The 17,837-nt window shown below is 41.4% G+C and overlaps 2 non-coding genes across 2 annotated transcripts; both read right to left on the reverse strand.

The window, feature by feature from the left end:
* Positions 1–15,511: 15,511 nt before the first annotated feature.
* Positions 15,512–15,583, reverse strand: trnap-ugg (transfer RNA proline (anticodon UGG)). The gene has a single exon. It is a non-coding gene; the product is annotated as a tRNA-Pro (tRNA).
* Positions 15,584–17,145: 1,562 nt separating this feature from the next.
* trnap-agg (transfer RNA proline (anticodon AGG)) lies at positions 17,146–17,217 on the reverse strand. Its single transcript has one exon. It is a non-coding gene; the product is annotated as a tRNA-Pro (tRNA).
* Positions 17,218–17,837: the final 620 nt, after the last annotated feature.

A 17,837-nucleotide genomic window follows, 5' to 3' on the forward strand; every position in this document is an offset into this window, starting at 1 on the left:
GATGTTACGTTCATTTATGATGAAATTAGGCATCACATGGCGCCTCTCCCCGAAATACGACGACAAGTTGATGCATGTATGTCAGTAACAGCAGATATTACCAAAATCATATATGAAAGGATAACAGGTGTAAATGGAGAGTTTGATGCCGATAGGGAAATAAGTCGTCTTCACACACTGCTTGATTGTGACCATGCTCGTTCCATTTATGGATCTACTGTCTCACGAGTGAGCCACAAGTCCAGCACTCATTCTAGTCATTACTCCAGTCATCATTCTGTGACTTCATGCTTGGCAGCTAAGTGTGCAGATGCTGCAGCAGATGTGGCAGCTAAGGAAGCTATGTATGAAGTGTTACTAGAAGAAAATAGACAAAAGGAAAAGATCCAACATTTGGAAGAACAACAAAAACAAGCTCTTGAAGCTCAAAAACGTGAACTAGAACGGTTACAGGCAGAGAAGGATCTAAAGGCAGCTCAGGCTAGGCTAGGGGTCTACAGCCAAGAAATGGTATGCAAAACTAGTAACTCATTCATCGCATGTGAACCAAAGAAAGAACAAGACATGAATCAACCCTCCTTCCAACAGTCATCCAATGTCATAGCTACAGCACCACAGACAGACATGTCTCCCCCTGCTCAGGCCTTTCAAAACAGCATGGCCCTCAATAGGCTTCCAGTGCCAGAACTTTTTGTCTTCAGTGGTGATCCAATTCAGATCGTTGAGTGGAAAAACTCCTTTATGTCACTCGTTGATCGAAAGAGTGTTTCCTTTGCTGACAAGCTGTACTATCTAAAAAGGTATGTAGGTGGTCCAGCTCGTAAGACCCTTGATGGTATCTTTTACAGAAATGATTCTGAAGCTTATCAAGATGCTTGGAACAAATTGGACCATTGATACGGCCAGCCATTCATCATACAAAGGGCATTTAGAGAAAGGCTTGCAAACTGGCCAAAAATTCAACACAAGGATGCCATTGGACTGCAAGTGTTTTCTGACTTTCTGAATGCCTGTTTGGATTCCATGCCTCACGTTAAGGGTCTCCAAATATTAAATGATTGTGAAGAAAATCAGAAGCTTGTGCAGAAACTGCCAGACTGGGCAGCTTCCCATTGGAATAGACAAGTTACACATTTGCTGAATAAAAGTCAAGAGTTTCTTCCTTTAAGGAATTTGCTAGCTTTGTGTCTATGGAAGCAGAGGTTGCCTGTAATCCAATAACCTCTTTACGTATATGCTCCAGAGGAAAGAACGCTCTGGAATGTCAAAAGAAACAAGGCCAGTGTTTTCAGCACTCAAACACAGACAATCAGAGGTTAGCAAAGCCACCCGTTAAACAGATCTGCATGCTCTGTCAAGACAACAAACATCAGCTTCACAATTGCTCTGCATTCACAACAAAGCCTCTAGAAGAGCGTCGGAAATTTGTCCAAGAGAAGAAACTCTGTTAAGGTTGTTTAAAGCCTGGCAAAGGAAGGCACCCCACATGTCTTCATGACAATACCTCTGTGAAAACTGAGACATTAGCATCCCCTATGGCCCCAGCACAAGCTAATACCAGTGAGGCAGTGAAAGCCGTTGCTCTCAATGTGGCTAGAGAAGAGCAGTCTATCAGCACTTCAATGATTGTGCCTGTATGGGTCTCGTCAAAGAACAGTCCAAATTCTGAAAAACTTGTCTATGCTCTACTTGACACACAGAGTGATACTACATTCATCGACCAAGAGGTGAGCAATGGCCTACAAGTAGACACTCATCCAGTGAGGCTGAAATTAACCACCATGATGTTATAAAGCAAGAGAGGGAGGACCCAAGATGCAGAGAAAAAGGTTTATTTTTATTTAATAAACAACAATAAACAATGTAAAATAAGCAATAAAGGAGAACAAAAAACAATTCGGGGAATCCCGAACGCAGCCGCTGACGTCAGGCGCTGAAAAACAAAAACAGAAAACACAAAGAAAGAAATACGGAAAACGCGAGGCGCGAACCCTGGTCGCCCACTCGCTAGACAATGTAACTAACACCTCGCTATGGCGAGGCTGAAAACAGAAAGAGGCTCAGCGCTTAAAAGGGAGCGCAGCGCGAGCTGAATTTTGGGCAAAAGAACCACGAGACTAAAGGGGGCGCGAGAAACACGGGTTTCAAGGAACCCCAGCGGCTCTGTCACCAGCGGGAGTTGCTGGGAAGTGGCCGACTTTAATCGGGAGACAAAAGTGAAAAGCGATGCGCGGAATCGAACCGGGGTCGCTCCGGCGGTAGCGCGTCTCTACTAACTGTGAGCCAAGCGCGTTGTGATAAAACCCAAATCTCCGGAAGCGCTTAAAAAGACTGCGGTAGCTGGGTAGCAGCGCTAACGTTAGCCGGTAGCTAACCGGCGAGCGACGAAGACGCCGAGCCAAAGAACCGCAGCTCGTGAGCCGCACGGAGTCGCACCAGCCTTCTTTAACCAAAAGCTAAGCTAATATACCTCGGCCTTTCGACCTACGAACCCCAACTGCTATACAGCGCCTGGGAACCGGCTAGAGCTAGCAAAGGAACGGGCTGATGCGGTGCAGCCAAAAGCCATGAAACAGAACAAAAGGTGCGACGCCGGCAACCTGGCGACGCCCCCTTAAATAGTTAGCTCGCAGGTGCCTGTCGTACGCACTAATCAGCTGGCCTCCTATTAGAGGCCACGCTGCTCTTTGTTCTGTAACGTCTGCGACGCTGAGAACTGGTGGTAAGTTCGTCAGACGCCGCAGACACCCTAACACATGATTGGTAAGGACACAGTTCTAAAAAGCGAAAGGGCGTCAGGGCTCCGCGTTAGAGGTTATAACTCTGCTGCTCACATTGACTTGCCTCCTGTGCACACCAAGGGTGTGTTCGAAAGCTGCCTTCCTGTCTTACTGTCTACATAGGCAGCTGACTTAGTAGAGAGGATTCTAATAAGTCAGTGACTTATAAGTCAGGTTATTCGAACGCACTACTTAGACAGCGATTCCATCGGGTTTAGCATCTCGCCATTAAAACCAATAAACTGAGGTAGCACAGCACGCTAACGTCAATATAACATCTTCCTTCATGTACCGATAACGGTTACATTTCCTGACAAGCCCGAACTTGCAAATAAAAACACTTGGTACAAGTTTATACAAGTTAAAAATCAGTAATATTTTATTTACGTTTGAAAATAACTCCATTCGTTTCTCCGTCAGCCATGAATGCTGGGATTGTCTTGATCACTAAGGCAGCGTCCGATGCTCACTTGTTCTTGAGCCAAAATAACATTGAAATAATAAGATGCCTCAGAAGTGTGGATTTTAAGGCATCTAGGATTTCGAACAGCCTCCTTCTCGGGAGCGCGCACAGGATGACGTAAAATGCTGCCTATGTAGACAGCACACTAGCTTTTCGAACACACCACATGAATTGCATACCAGTAAATCGGGCCCATATCCCTACCAGCGACACAGCAAAGCGCTGGAAACATCTTGAAGCCATTGTAAATGAAATCCCACCACTGAAAGATTGTGAAGTTGGCCTTTTAATAGGCTATAACTGCTCAAGGGCCTTGGCACCAAGGAAAGTAATTGTAGGTGGGCCAGAAGAACCATATGCCGTGCAAACTGATTTAGGGTGGAGCATTGTGGGATGTACATTGCCATATCTTGACTTACCTAAATCCAATAGTGTGTGTCATCGTGTGGCTGTCAGGGAGCTTCCCCCAGTCACCCCAGCAGATGCAGTTCGAATTTTGGAGTCTGCCTTTAAGGACATCAATGATGCAAGCAGGAGAGTGTCTCAGGAAGATATTCTTTTCTTGAACAAACTAAAGGAGGGCATAAGGAAAAATGTTCAAGGTCATTATGAGATGCCCTTGCCCTTTAAGGAAAGACCGATTCTGCCTTGCAACAGACAGCTTGCTATGATAAGACTAAATCACCTCAAAAGAAGGCTGTTAAGAGAGGAGACACATAAGAAACATTATGTCATGTTCATGAATGAGGTCATCGAGAGAGGAGATGCAGAAGAAGTAAAAAATGAAGGAATAGAAGGTGAAATGGTACATTCCTCATCATGGGGTTTACCACCCAAAGAAACCAGACAAATTGCGTGTGGTATTTGATTGCTCAGCACGGTATGAAGGTACAAGCATGGCTGGATTACTGACCGGGCCAGTGGGGCCCTGGCCCAAAACATTTTGCGATGCCTATCAACATTTATGATACAATATATTTTTATTTCCGAGGGCCCTCCATTTTAAGGATCCTCTGACTATTAGGGACTTTGACCCCAGGGCCTCTTGGGGGCCCTAGCCATGCTTTTGGGGGCCCTAGCCATGCTTTTGGGCCCTAGCAATGCTTTTGGGCCCCTTATGAAACTGGATGAGGCGTTGTGGCACTGCTCTGACTTCGACTTCTGGCTATTAGGGGTCCTAGGAAAGAGGGGGGCATATTTTTAGAGGGCCCTGGTTATGAGAGCCCCTACCAGGGGGCCCTAGAGAAGAGCAGGGCATACCATTAGAGGGCCCTTGATCACGAGGGCCCCTGCTATGGGGCCCTTGACTTCCATAGAAGTCGTTTACCATGGCTCCTTGACTCCACTCCAGACCTTGCTCATGTGGACCAACTTACTTTTATTTTCAGGTTTGTTAATAATGACGGACATGTAGTTGAGCGTTTTCTAGCTTTTGAGCCTATATTGAAAACCATAGTGGGGACAGTTTGGCAGAGTGTGTCGTTGCTATGGTGGAGAATCTGGACCTAGACTTATCCAACTGTAGGGGCCAGTCATATGATAATGCAAGTAACATGTCGGGAAAGTACAATGGAGTCCAAGCTCATCTTAAACAAAGAAACCCTTTGATTTGTTATGTCCCCTGTGCAGCACATTCACTGAATTTAGTTGGTGTCAATGCTGTTGACAGTAGCCCAGAAGCTGGACGGTTTTTTTACTTTGTACAGGCAATGTACACATTTTGTGCATCATCTACACACAGGTGGGGAAAGGTTTTCCGTGATACTGATATCAAACTCACTCTGAAATCACTGCCAGGTACTCAATGGAGCGCACGAGCTGAGTCAACTAAGGCTCTTTGGAAATATTATGCACAACTGAGAGAGGCATTGAATGATATGTCTAAAGATATGGAGGAGAAATGTGTAACTCGAAGTGAAGCCTCTGCACTCTGTGACAAATTGGACACGTTGGAGATGGCCTTCATGGCATACTTCTGGGACACAATACTACAGAGGTTCCAAGCCATAAGCCTGCAGCTGCAGAAGCATGATATTGACATATGTACAGCTACACAACTTCTCTTGTCTTTACGAGACTTTGTGGCAGCACAGAGAGATAACTTTGAGGTGTTTGAAGGGGCAGCTTTAAATGTCACCACTGCTGTCTCCCAAGAGTACAGGCATGACCTCCAGCGTACAAAGAAGCGCAAAATTATGTCTGATGATAGTGCAGAGCCAGGTGTAGCATTTAATGGAAAGGACAAGTTTCGGATCGAAACTTTCAATGTTGTCATTGACAAACTTGTGTCCTGTCTCAACCACCGTTTGAATGCATACACACACTTAACTGAGCTATTTGATGTTCTTTTCATGCCTGACAATATGTCCAACAGTGAGCTCACTTTAAAGGCTAACTCACTCACTGCAGCATATCCTTCAGATCTGAACATGAGCCTGGCAGATGAATTGATACAATACAAATCATTCATAACAGAAAAAGAAAAATGTCCTAGTAAAATGCTCAAAACCATGATAAATTTGAATTTACAGTCAACCTTTCCAAATGTCTACATAACAGTTAGACTTTTTTTGACTGTGCCTATCACAAATTGTGAAGGGGAGCGTTCATTCTCCAAACTGGCTCGTATTAAGAATGAACTCAGGATTAGGATGCGCCAAAACCGCCTGAACTCTTTGCCCAGGGGCCCAGACTATCCTTAATTCGTCCTTGGGTACAAGCCTCAATTATTATCTTCTTTCCGGACCAGATTTAATTAATAACTTGATTGGCATTCTTATTCGCTTCCGCCAGCACACTATTGCACTAATGTGCGATATTGAAAAAATGTTTCATCACTTTCATGTGGACCAATCTGACTGAGACTACCTGCGATTCCTGTGGTTGAAAAATGGAGAGCTCAGTGCACAGCCCTGTGAGTTCCACATGAATGTCCATCTCTTTGGTGCCACGTCCCTCCCCTGGGTGCGCAAACTATGGGATGAAGCATTTTGCCAGTGAGAATAGTGACTTGTACCCCCTAGGTGCAAACTTTGTGATGAAGGACTTTTATGTTGATGATGGGATCACTTCTGTAGACAGTACAGAAAATGCTATCAGGCTTGCAAGAGAGGCACGAGAACTCTGGTTGGCTTAAGACTACATAAGTTTGTATCAAATAGCGAATCTGTTCTGGAAAGCATACCATCATCAGAACATGCAAAGGATGTGAAAGAGCTGGAAAGAGACTTAGGTATTCAATGGCACACACAGTCCGATTGTTTCAAGTTCAAGATCAAGTTCAAAACCCAGCCAGCCACTCGTCGTGGAATACTGTCAACAGTTGCTTCCTTGTTTGACCCTTTAGGGTTTGTGGCGCCCTTAGTGCTCAATGGAAAACGGATTCTACAAGAGATATGCAGACATGGCACAGGCTGGGATGATCCTCTGAAAGATGAGCTTCAGCCAAGGTGGGAACGCTGGAAAGGTGATCTGAACAACTTGGACAAGATTGACATACCCCGTAGCTATGCACCCGCTAGCTTTGGAAAAATTGTCAGAGTAGAGTTGCATCATTTCTCGGATGCAAGTAGCAGTGGCTATGGTCAGTGCTCATACCTAAGACTCAGTAACGAAGACGGAGATGTTCACTGTGCCTTAGTCATCGGAAAGTCAAGAGTGACTCCCACGAAACTTACAACAATTCCTAGGTTAGAGCTGACAGCCGCAGTTGTATCTGTAAAGGTCAGCAATGATAGAGGAGCTTGAATATGCTAATGTTCAAGAATTCTTCTGGACTGACTCCAAGGTAGTGCTACACAGCAAAATCCAGAGTGTTAAAATATTGGTGTTGGAGTTAAATCACTAGTGTTGGTGGTGTTTTAACTCTGTACAAACACAAAAGCACACTGTCCGTCATTAGTTTGATTCAGAGTTGGTGAAAGATTCAGGTGTAATGACTAATTAGCTATCTACAGTGTAGAACGGAGCCACGCCCCCAAGCCTAATTTTTCGTTTTCTTCAAACTAGACTGGCGCCATTTTCTTCAAGATTGTGAGGAGGAAAAGTTACTATCTACATCCAAGGTAAGAGAAATATAAACACAGTTTTTGTAGTAGATATAGTTAGTGTTCCAGAGAGGGAATATTCTGCAGTATTTGAGGTGGAAAGGTGCAATAGTTAAGCTTTTTTGTTACGAGTGTGTGAATAGTTAATGCGTGCCACCTCAAAACTTCTTGCCTGTTGTGTGATTAGGACGTGTTTAAAATTTCAGCTGGAACCACACACCCGAGCTAAAATACATTTTACTAAGCTATACAAGTGTTTTGTACACTATTTTGACTCATAAACTAAAGAAACATTCTTATTTAACATCCACTCCACCTAAATGGTAGTTTTGCTTTTGGTTAAATCTCAAATGCCACCCTGTTCCCTTCGTAGTGTACTATGTTGTGTAGATCTTCTACTGAGGGTTTCTGACCAAATACTTAACTGTACGTGTTTTATATGAAGTATTTTATAGTCGTGTTGAAGTACAGAACTACCGGTTTTACATTAAGTTACTGTTTTGTTGTGAAAGAAATATTTTCATAAGTGTAGTGCCCTATGTATGGAAGGGGGATCAATTTGAGATTGAGCCATTCTGGCGCCAAATGGAGTTACTGCATTTTGTGTCATTTGTGTCATTCGCATTAATTATTTAATTACAATTGTGTAGTCCACAGACAAACTATTTTTATTAATAACTATGTAGTCTGTGTGTACATGAACTATTTTGTACAATTCATTCCATATAAATAGGAGCCTTATTCTACTACCCTGGCTATAACGGAGAGTTGAACCGCGCCTTACAGACACTATGCAAAGAGCTTGACCTCTGGCAGGTTAGGTAGGTTTATATTATGTACTTGTTTGCATGTGGATGGGTAAAATTTTTTTGTAAACGCTGACATCAGCGTATGTTAATTTGGTCATGCCTGTTGCCAGTTTCATGGATTGAGCATGCTTGTTTGTAATACAGCTTACACCTTGGTTGTTGTTTTTTTATTTGGGGTTTAGAGTCGATAACGTTTGAAATTTTTCTCCCCATTGATCTTTTGTACAGCGCTTCCTTAGACTCCTATTATTAAAATACTTCAGTGACTTATGATTTGATGATTATTTAACCTTTCATCTCTGTACTGGGCTTATATTGCTCATGTGAGTGTTTTCAAGAGCAATTGTAGACTGAAATACAGCTTTATGTATTGTTTCAGTGTAAAGATGCTTGTTCCCGTGGAATGTAAGGGAGTCCGCAAATGGGTTAGGGTGTCAAAGAAAGAAGATGTCTATGATTACTCAGAGTTTATTAAAGAAAGTCAGTGAGAAGACAGCGTTTTCTAGTTAATAATACCCATATTTACCTATTTATATAGTTTTAATTTCTCATTTTCTAAAGTGTCTAAATTTGTACATTTATAACTTTAACTTTTGTATTTAGCAGTTTTAACCAAGTTCAGGCTACCAGAGAAAACCCATGTGGATTTGAAGGACTCTTCTGGTGTTGATGTTGATTCAGACATCTTTGATGAGCTTTTGAACTCATCTCAAGTGTCTTTTGTGGTCTCCACTGAAGAGAGCTCTGGTAAAAACTGGAAGAAACACTTCACTGCAAAGTCACTACAGTAGCTTAAATAAAACATTGGGGCGAGTGTTTTAAATAGTATAAATACATGGTGGATCAAGTATCAATATTCTAATTATAAATAGTTTAGTATGTACTGAGACCTGTCACACAATTACTATACTGATGAACATCCTGTTGTTAGAAATTCAGCTTAATTCAGGAGCCAGGAGACCGCCAGTTTTCAGGAGTAGAGTCGTTTATTAACACATACAGATACGTAGATGTATGGGCACAGCTTGGAAGACCGACAAAAAATCTAACTACATATATTTTGGGAAGACTTTATATACACTAGAAATGAGGGGAGGATTAGAAAGAAAGAGGAGGAGGTCAGGGGGGCAGGAATGACCATGCAGAGGGGGACTGCAAAAGGTGACCAAAAGGTTGGGCTAGGGTAATAAAAGGGTGCTGGTTTTATTATGGGTAATACAGGAGATAACAAAAGGGCTTTGGGCTTAATAACACAATTAGGTGTGGGTAGACAGGATTGGGTGTGTGTAGGAGACAGGGAGTGGGGTGATACAGGATGGGGGATCAAACAGGAGGGTTCATTTCAATATACAAAATGTAAGAAAAGGGGGATAATTTCTCTTAATGCTCCCTCTGATTCTCCCTAATGGAGAATCACAAAACCAAAATACAAAACATACAAACAAACATTTAAAGGGGTTATAACTATACAGAATAGGACAATGCCTATTTCTGTAAAGTTATGCAGAGATTGTCCAAGAAGTTCATGCAGCCAAGTTCTGGAGCTGCTTATGGCTGTTACTTGGATGTATGTCGACAAAGATGTTGGATATGTCCTTAGAGAGATGTGGTGTCTTCAGGTGTGTCCACGATGGATGCAGTCCAGGAGCTTGGATGGTTGATTGCATGGCGATATGTCACACCTCCATTGTTCATCCATGTGCAATCCCATGCAGTGAAACCATGTTGGAGTGTGGCAGGTAGACATGTTCTAGTGGGCTTCAACAGTCAACCAGGCAGATCGTCATGCAGACATACCCAGCTCACCATCCAACTTCTGGGTATTTCTGTGGGAAACACAAAGAAACGTACGCAGTGAACTGTTCCTCATTGAGTTTAGTCTCTTTAATTAATTTAATTAATTAATTTACTTGTCATGTAAGGTTACTTGCTGCTCCTCACTATCTGTCCCTTAGGAGGGGCTGCTATGGTAATATACAGTGTGTGGAAATCTTCACCACAGAGTTTGGCCCCCGTAGTTTTAGACACATACAGTTCTTCTCTTGTGGCTCTGTATATTACCCACCCCTCCTCTTACTGACCCTAAATTAATTCAGAGGAGCAGACACAACCTTACATGTATTCTCATGTTTTCTTTCCCTCACATTTCACTGTTGAGTCAGTAATCCAAGTTCTCAGCTTGGAGAATCAGACTTTAACTTAGAAATGGAAGATGTGTTATTACTGCTACGCTCAGTATTAGTAAGTGGCCGGTGGTAAAAACTTGTCCTTTTCACTACTTCATCAGCAAATCTGTTGCCTTGTGCTTCAAATGAAATGCCCCCAGTGTGTGATTTGACTTTAACAATAGCTAAATCTGTAGGTAAGTTAACTGCCTCCAAAAGATTCTGTACCGAATCAGCATTTTTAACAGGGGTACCTGCAGCCGTCAGGAAACCTCTATGTTTCCGCAATGTCCAAAATCATGGACCACCCCAAATGCATAACAAGAATCTGTATAAACCATAGCCCTCTTGCCTGATGCAAGTTTACATGCTTTAGTTAGGGCCACCAACTCAGCCTGCTGTGCTGAGTAAGAAGGAGGAAGACTACCACTGGCTGAAGTTAGGTAGCTGTCAGTTACTGCCCATCCAGATCTACGCTGACCATCACTGTGGATTGAGAAACTGTCAGTAAAAAGAATCAAATCAGGGTTATCGAGAGCGGCATCTTTAAAAACAAAATGAGGATTAGATAATTCAATGCAATCATGGTCGTCTCCTTCCTCAGTGGCATCAGTCAGTGAAGACATCATAAGAGAGGAAGGATTGTTCATGGTTGCATTCTGAATTACCACATTAGGAGCTGTCAAAACTGCACGCCAGTTACCCCACCTGGAGGTAGTTACTGACAAGACATGACCATTATTGAGTAGTGCTGACACAGAATGAGGACCTTTGACTATTATTATTTGTTCTAGCGTTCATGACGTTTTGTCTAGGGTTACTTTTAAGCAGATCGTATAGTGGTTGTGAAATTGCAGCATAAGAATTTATCCAGGGTCTCCAGTATTTGCATAGATCTAAGAAAGCTCGCAATTTGTGCACTGTTAGTGCACTGTAGTTGCCAGTGACATTGCATTAACTGCAGAGCTTCTAGCAGGCAAAATTCATCTAGAACCCTGGGTAACCCATTGTCATGAATATTGTACACCAGCACAACACAACTGTGCTTTGTCATGCAAGGCCTTGTGTTCTTTGCTAGCCAAAAGATCAGGAAATGCCTTCATATCTGTGTCATGTGTTTCCTTATTCTTACTACTCAATATAACATTATCAACACCAAGGTTCCAAACACAAGAATCTGCAGAAATGAACAAAGAGCAGTTCAGCTCCCTCAGAAAATCCATGCCAAAAATATTTTCAACTTTTCCTACCCAAAATTGCCATGAAATGCTTTTAGGCCCTAGATTAACAGATATGGGTGAAGATAAAGTTAAGGGAATATTAACATTACCCTTTCCCTCAGTTCTGATGTGTTTGTCTGTTAAAGGTAATCTTAAGGATATGCAAACGGTTTCAGACAAAGTAGTGACTTGAGCCCCTGTGTCTACAAGAATTGAAAAATTCTGTTCTCTGATTTGAACATCAACGCGTTTCTCAGATACTTCACTGATAGCACACAAAAGGGCTGAAGCAGCTGGGCAAATTGGTCGAGTTTCCTTGATTTCACCTTCCCTATTATGTACCTCTGGTGATACATTAGTCACAGGTCGCATTTGAATGTGTCTTGAAAAAGATACTTGATCACTAGCATGGTCAGAATCCTTATCAGATAAAAAGAATTCCGATCCATCAGAGTGGTCAGTCTCATTACTCAAGGCATCCTCTGTGTAGCATGGCTGACCTGGCAGGGGGGTTACAGGTGGGGGACGGCACTGACGTTTCGGTTTAGATATGCAATTAGCATGTTGCTGCTCAAGATCTATTAGTGAATGCCGAAGGTTCACACATGTTCTCTGGGCATTTATAGCAGCTGTTTCATGCTTTTTACATTTACTGGTTAGTTCAACAACCTTTGCCTCAGCTTCTTTTAACCTTTCATCCATTGATTTCAACTTGTATTCCCAATATTGCTTATAAACAAACAGACATTCCTTAACTGAGTCATGCTTAAGGCCGAAGCCTAAAGCTGTTTTACACTCAGCAGGAGTCCATATTTTATTATCAGTGAAACCCTTGGATGAAAAGTACTGATGTCTCTTTTGTTCATTAATGTGGTTCTTTACTACGTCATTAATTAACTTTTCAAACTCTAAATCAGTCCACTCAGGCATTTCAGTCCCTCCCTTAACTAAGGTGCTGGATTTATAGTTAGGAGGCTTCCAGAAGTCTTTACCAATATCCTGGGCAATTTTACTTTTACTAAACATGGTGAGGAAGCAGAAAAAACAAACAAAACAAAACAAAACTTTCCCTACTGACCGGGATTGCAGCAAAACAAAGGCATTACAGCAGTAACCAAGATTTCACTCTTTTTAAGGAAGGTGATAGTTACAAGCACCAGTAACCAACCGAATTCTTAAACAGCTGTAAAACAGATTACACTAACAGTAACCAACAGCAAACACAGATTACGACAAAGGTAACCAACGAATTCTTAAACAGCTGTGGACAGATTACACTGACAGTAACCAACAGAAGTGGACGGATTACACCGACAGTAACCAACAGCAAATATACAGATTACTACAAAAGTAACCAACGAATTCTTAAACAGCTGTAAAACAGATTACACTAACAGTAACCAACAGCAAACACAGATTACTTTCAGATGCAATAACAATCGAATTTCCTTTCTTTCAGAGAAAATATCTGTTACAATCAGTAATAATGCATTACAATTTTCTCTTTTGCGAAGAGGATAACCTTTACTGACTCCGTTTTATCTTATTCAGCCAAAATTTCTCTTAGGTTCGAAATGGCGTTTACTTACCAAGAAGGTTTCAGTTTGCCATCCGGGTCACGGCACCAACTGTAAGAAATTCAGCTTAATTCAGGAGCCAGGAGACCGCCAGTCTTTAGGAGTAGAGTCGTTTATTAACACATACAGATAGATGTATGGGCACAGCTTGGAAGACCGACAAAAAATCTAACTACATATATTTTGGGAAGACTTTATATACACTAGAAATGAGGGGAGGATTAGAAAGAAAGAGGAGGAGGTCAGGGGGGCAGGAATGACCATGCAGAGGGGGACTGCAAAAGGTGACCAAAAGGTTGGGCTAGGGTAATAAAAGGGTGCTGGTTTTATTATGGGTAATACAGGAGATAACAAAAGGGCTTTGGGCTTAATAACACAATTAGGTGTGGGTAGACAGGATTGGGTGTGTGTAGGAGACAGGGAGTGGGATGATACAGGATGGGGGATCAAACAGGAGGGTTCATTTCAATATACAAAATGTAAGAAAAGGGGGATAATTTCTCTTAATGTGGACTGGGATTGTTGCCACTGCTGGTAGGCCCGTATGACTACGCTTTGATACACCTGGAAATTCAGCTGCTTCCTTCACACTATGGTCTTTGGCACAGCCAAATACAATCACCTCTTTTTTTATCAATCATTGACATCAGCTCTGCAACCTATTTTCCACACATTGAACGAGACATTCACTGCACTGTACCACCTTTTCTCAACCTCTGAATCCCTTCGCATCTGAATGTGCAAAGATCTCACTTAAAATTTATTTTAAATAAAAAAATGAAAAATGAATCTTTTATTTCTGGAAGCTTTCCTCTATTTCTTTCAATAGTTTTGTGCATCTCTTCAGATGAGAAAGAATCCTCTTCTGAAACCTCGTTCTGCTCTGAGGACTCAGCTTCATCAAGCTCAACTGTAATTCTGGAATCTACGAAGGCACGGCGAAGGCAGCTGATTGATGGACCAGTTGACCCCAATACAGCAAGAGATGTGAGTTTGAAGTTTACCATATTGTGGTATTCAGTAGGGGTGGGTTTAATTTTTTTAAAAATCGATTTTCATATATCCAAAATTGATTCATGTAAACATGAAATCAATCTTAGATTAGAAGGGCTGGACCAAGTTTTTGAGGATTTGGCTATTTGTTGGGTAGGTATTCAGTTCTTATTTTGGGATTCAGATTTTTGTTTATCTGTGGTAAATGTCCACTTTCAGTAAAGGCAACAGCAGAATAGACTTTTTTCAGTTTGCTCCCTGCAACCTACAGTCTTAAAACTGTGGCTTTAACATCCAGATAGCGTTTTCTACTTAAATAGTGCATCACCCAGACTATAGCTAAACATATGTGCATCATTTTAGACCAAACGTCAGTATGCCAAAAAAAAAAAAATCTAAAAAGACTTTTTTTAAATGGATACGTGCATCAAAAGTATACAAAATGGCAAACTTTCAAAAGTGCTGTAAATTGTAGTGGGTTTTGCAAAAATATTCCTATTTAACTGTGGCTGTTTTTTTGTGGGGACATGTCCTTTGTGAACAATGTGAATCACAGTTTAAAAGCATATGTATCTGTTGGTGTTTCAGATGGTCAAAGTAGCACTTCACTCAAAGCCAGGTGGTGACCAGATATTCCAGGAGTATCACACAACGAGTGGCCTTTCTGATGGCACTAGAAGAAAGATGGTGAACACACTTGTAGCAGATATGGTGGAAGGCCATGGGTGAGTAAACAGCAAAGAATACATTTTAACTGCATTATTTTATATTGGTCAACATTTTATCCCGGCCACTTTTCTTAATATTACTTGTCTGGTTTTAATGAAGGAGGATCCCACCTGTGAATGTCCGCATTGCATATGCCCTTGGAATAGTAACACTTTTCCCTCACTTGAAGGATTCAGATTCAGTAAATGGCTACGTAAGTATTAGTGAACAAATATACACGTGTAGCTAGTACTCGTGTTTTGATTCTTTCCAGCTTAAAAAAAAGAACCTTTGCTTGACAGGAGCACTACTATGATCCTCGAAGTGGGTCAGGGTACCTGGCCTGGAGTTCGAAAACAGTTCAGCGCAACTCAGCAAGTGAGGTGAAGAGCGGAAGTACATCAGCATTTTGAACACTTTAAGCATGAGGTGTCATTAAGGGCTTGATGTTGTAAGAACTTATTTTGCTTTGTCAAATGAAAAGACTTTTGACAGGAGCTGTGTTCAAGACTTTATGCTTCGCGCCGTTTACCTTATGTATCATGTTTATCAGCCCAAACTGTACAATACAAACGTTGTGACGCTGTGTTTAATCGGTTAGTTATACAAAAGATTTTGCAACATTTACGTTGCCAACTTCTAAGAAAGTATAACAATGTGTCATTTTGGTTTGATTATTCTGATCAGATTTTAACGGGACAACTGATAAGTTATTTTTATAGAACAGCAAAGGAGCACTTGGTTAAAGGAGGGCTCGTCCGGGATTTGAACCCGGGACCTCTCGCACCCAAAGCGAAAATCATACCCCTAGACCAACGAGCCATCTGAGAAGTTGTCAATGTGTTATTTTGATGTGCGTGACTGACCGTCAAAACTCTGTTGTCTGCCTGAGCTGGGAAGTGTATTCGGTGCTTTCATGGGAAAACTCAAAGCACAGAATGGTTAAAACTTAAAAAAAATATTTCAAGGCTCCAAATAGTACAAACTGGTTTTAATTAGTCAACTGTCAAGACTAGGAAGCATTTGAAAGCTTTGCGCTGTTTTAATAAAGTGCCTTTGTGGCCCCATGTAATTAGGCAGGCATAAAAGTTTTTAATTACTCATTTGGAAATCGTTACACAACACCCTGTCTATAAATCTGTACTTTAACATTTCTGTTGTGGAGATGCGTCTAGCGTTAACTTGTTTTCAAACATCTGGCAATCCCAAACGTGCACGTTTCCTAATAGACGCCGGGAAAAATCACCCAAGAACGACTGATTTCTGACAGACAATCAGGCATTAAGACATTTTTTTTTCGTATCCTAATAAATATTAGACGCTATAAATGAAGCTGTCTGTTTTTTGTTGTTGTTTGTTTTGTATTTAATGCTTTGCGTTGTAACATTATCTCAGACTTAACGTCCATTAAATTTACCCGAATATATCCGTATCCGAAACATATTCAAAGGCAACATTTTTTCCAAAAAAAATAAATAAACTGTTTTGCTGTTTACGTCGTGTAATACATTTATCTACCAAAACTGCACAATCCGAACGTTGTGACGCTGTGTATAAAAGGTACGTTACACAAGAGAATGATACCTTTGATAGCCTTTGTTATTTATTTATTTATTACACCTGATACGTTCGTTTTACAACGCCGACTCTCGCACCCAAAGCGAGAATCATACGCCTAGACCAACGCTGCGTGACTGACCGTAAAAACTCTGTTGTCTGTTTGAGCTAGGAAATGTATTCAGTGCTTGCATGGAAATAATCAAGGCACAGAATGATTAAAACTCGTTAAAGAGTTGAAACATGAAATATATTTAAAGGCTCATATAAGTAGAATTAAAAGTTAATGCGTGCTTTTTCAATCAAAATCAAAAAAGGTCTTTAAGCAAAGCGATCTGACTGAAAATAGAGTGTGAACGCCATTGTTACACTTACAGGCTGACCTTATTTATGATGCTGCGTTTCAGTGAGCAACGACGTAACGAGTTTCATGTTACCTGTTGCCTTTTTTATTCATTTTTTATACCTGATACGTTTGTTTTACAATGCCGACTCTCGCACCCAAAGCGAGAATCTTACGCCTAGACCAACGCTGCGTGACTGACCGTCGAAAGTCTGTTGTCTGGTTGAGCTAGGAAGTGTAGTCAGTGCTTGCATGACAAAACTCAAGGCACAGAATGATAAAACTCTTTAAAGAGTTGAAACATGAAACATATTTAAAGGCTCCAAATAGTAAAAACTGGTTTAACTGTTTTTAAGCTTCAAATTTTAAGCTAAAGGGTAGAATTGTAGTAACGTGTCATTGCATCCACATGGAAAGCTGTTCACGTTTTGCCCTTTAATCGCTTCCTCCTTTCATTTCCATTTGCACACTGTGATAAGAACAAGGGCTCGTCCGGGATTTGAACCCGGGACCTCTCGCACCCTAAGCGAGAATCATACCCCTAGACCAACGAGCCAGCCGGGACAGGGCTTCACCAGGTGGTCCTCAGCTTCAGATGCACTGATCTTTCCCACTTTTTTGCCCTTTGATGTTGGAGGTAAGAGATGAAGAAGCAACAGAATAGATGCCTGGTCACTGTGCCATCCTAGTATGTTAAAAATAACAGCAAACAATTTTATTTCAGCACACATTTACACACAATTACAAAACTTATGAATGATAATATTACCATAATCAGATTCTTGGAGTGCTAATGCAAGAAGATCATCCACATGTGAATTAGAGGGTAGGGTTTTGCAGTCTGCAATTATCTTAGGCTTGAATATTGTTGGCCACTTAGCAAGAAATCTGCCTGATACTTCCTCTCCAAACAGCAGCGTGAAATCCTGGTCAACCTGAAATCAAGGTTTTAAGACCATTATTATGTCTATGACTTTAATGTGATGGAATTAAAAAATTTACAAATCTTACCAAGCCCGTCGTATCAAGAAATCAAGGGAAGAGGTCTAGGATGACAGAAGACTTCTCTGGATCATGAATAAGTTTCTGCCTGTGCTTAAACGTTGCTTTCATTTTGCCATTAACCAGCGTTTTGTCAGCTGAGTGGTTCATCAGGGACATTGCCTCTTTGCATTC

The sequence above is a fragment of the Trichomycterus rosablanca genome, chromosome 2, assembly GCF_030014385.1.
Source record: "Trichomycterus rosablanca isolate fTriRos1 chromosome 2, fTriRos1.hap1, whole genome shotgun sequence".
Classification (NCBI taxonomy): domain Eukaryota; kingdom Metazoa; phylum Chordata; class Actinopteri; order Siluriformes; family Trichomycteridae; genus Trichomycterus; species Trichomycterus rosablanca.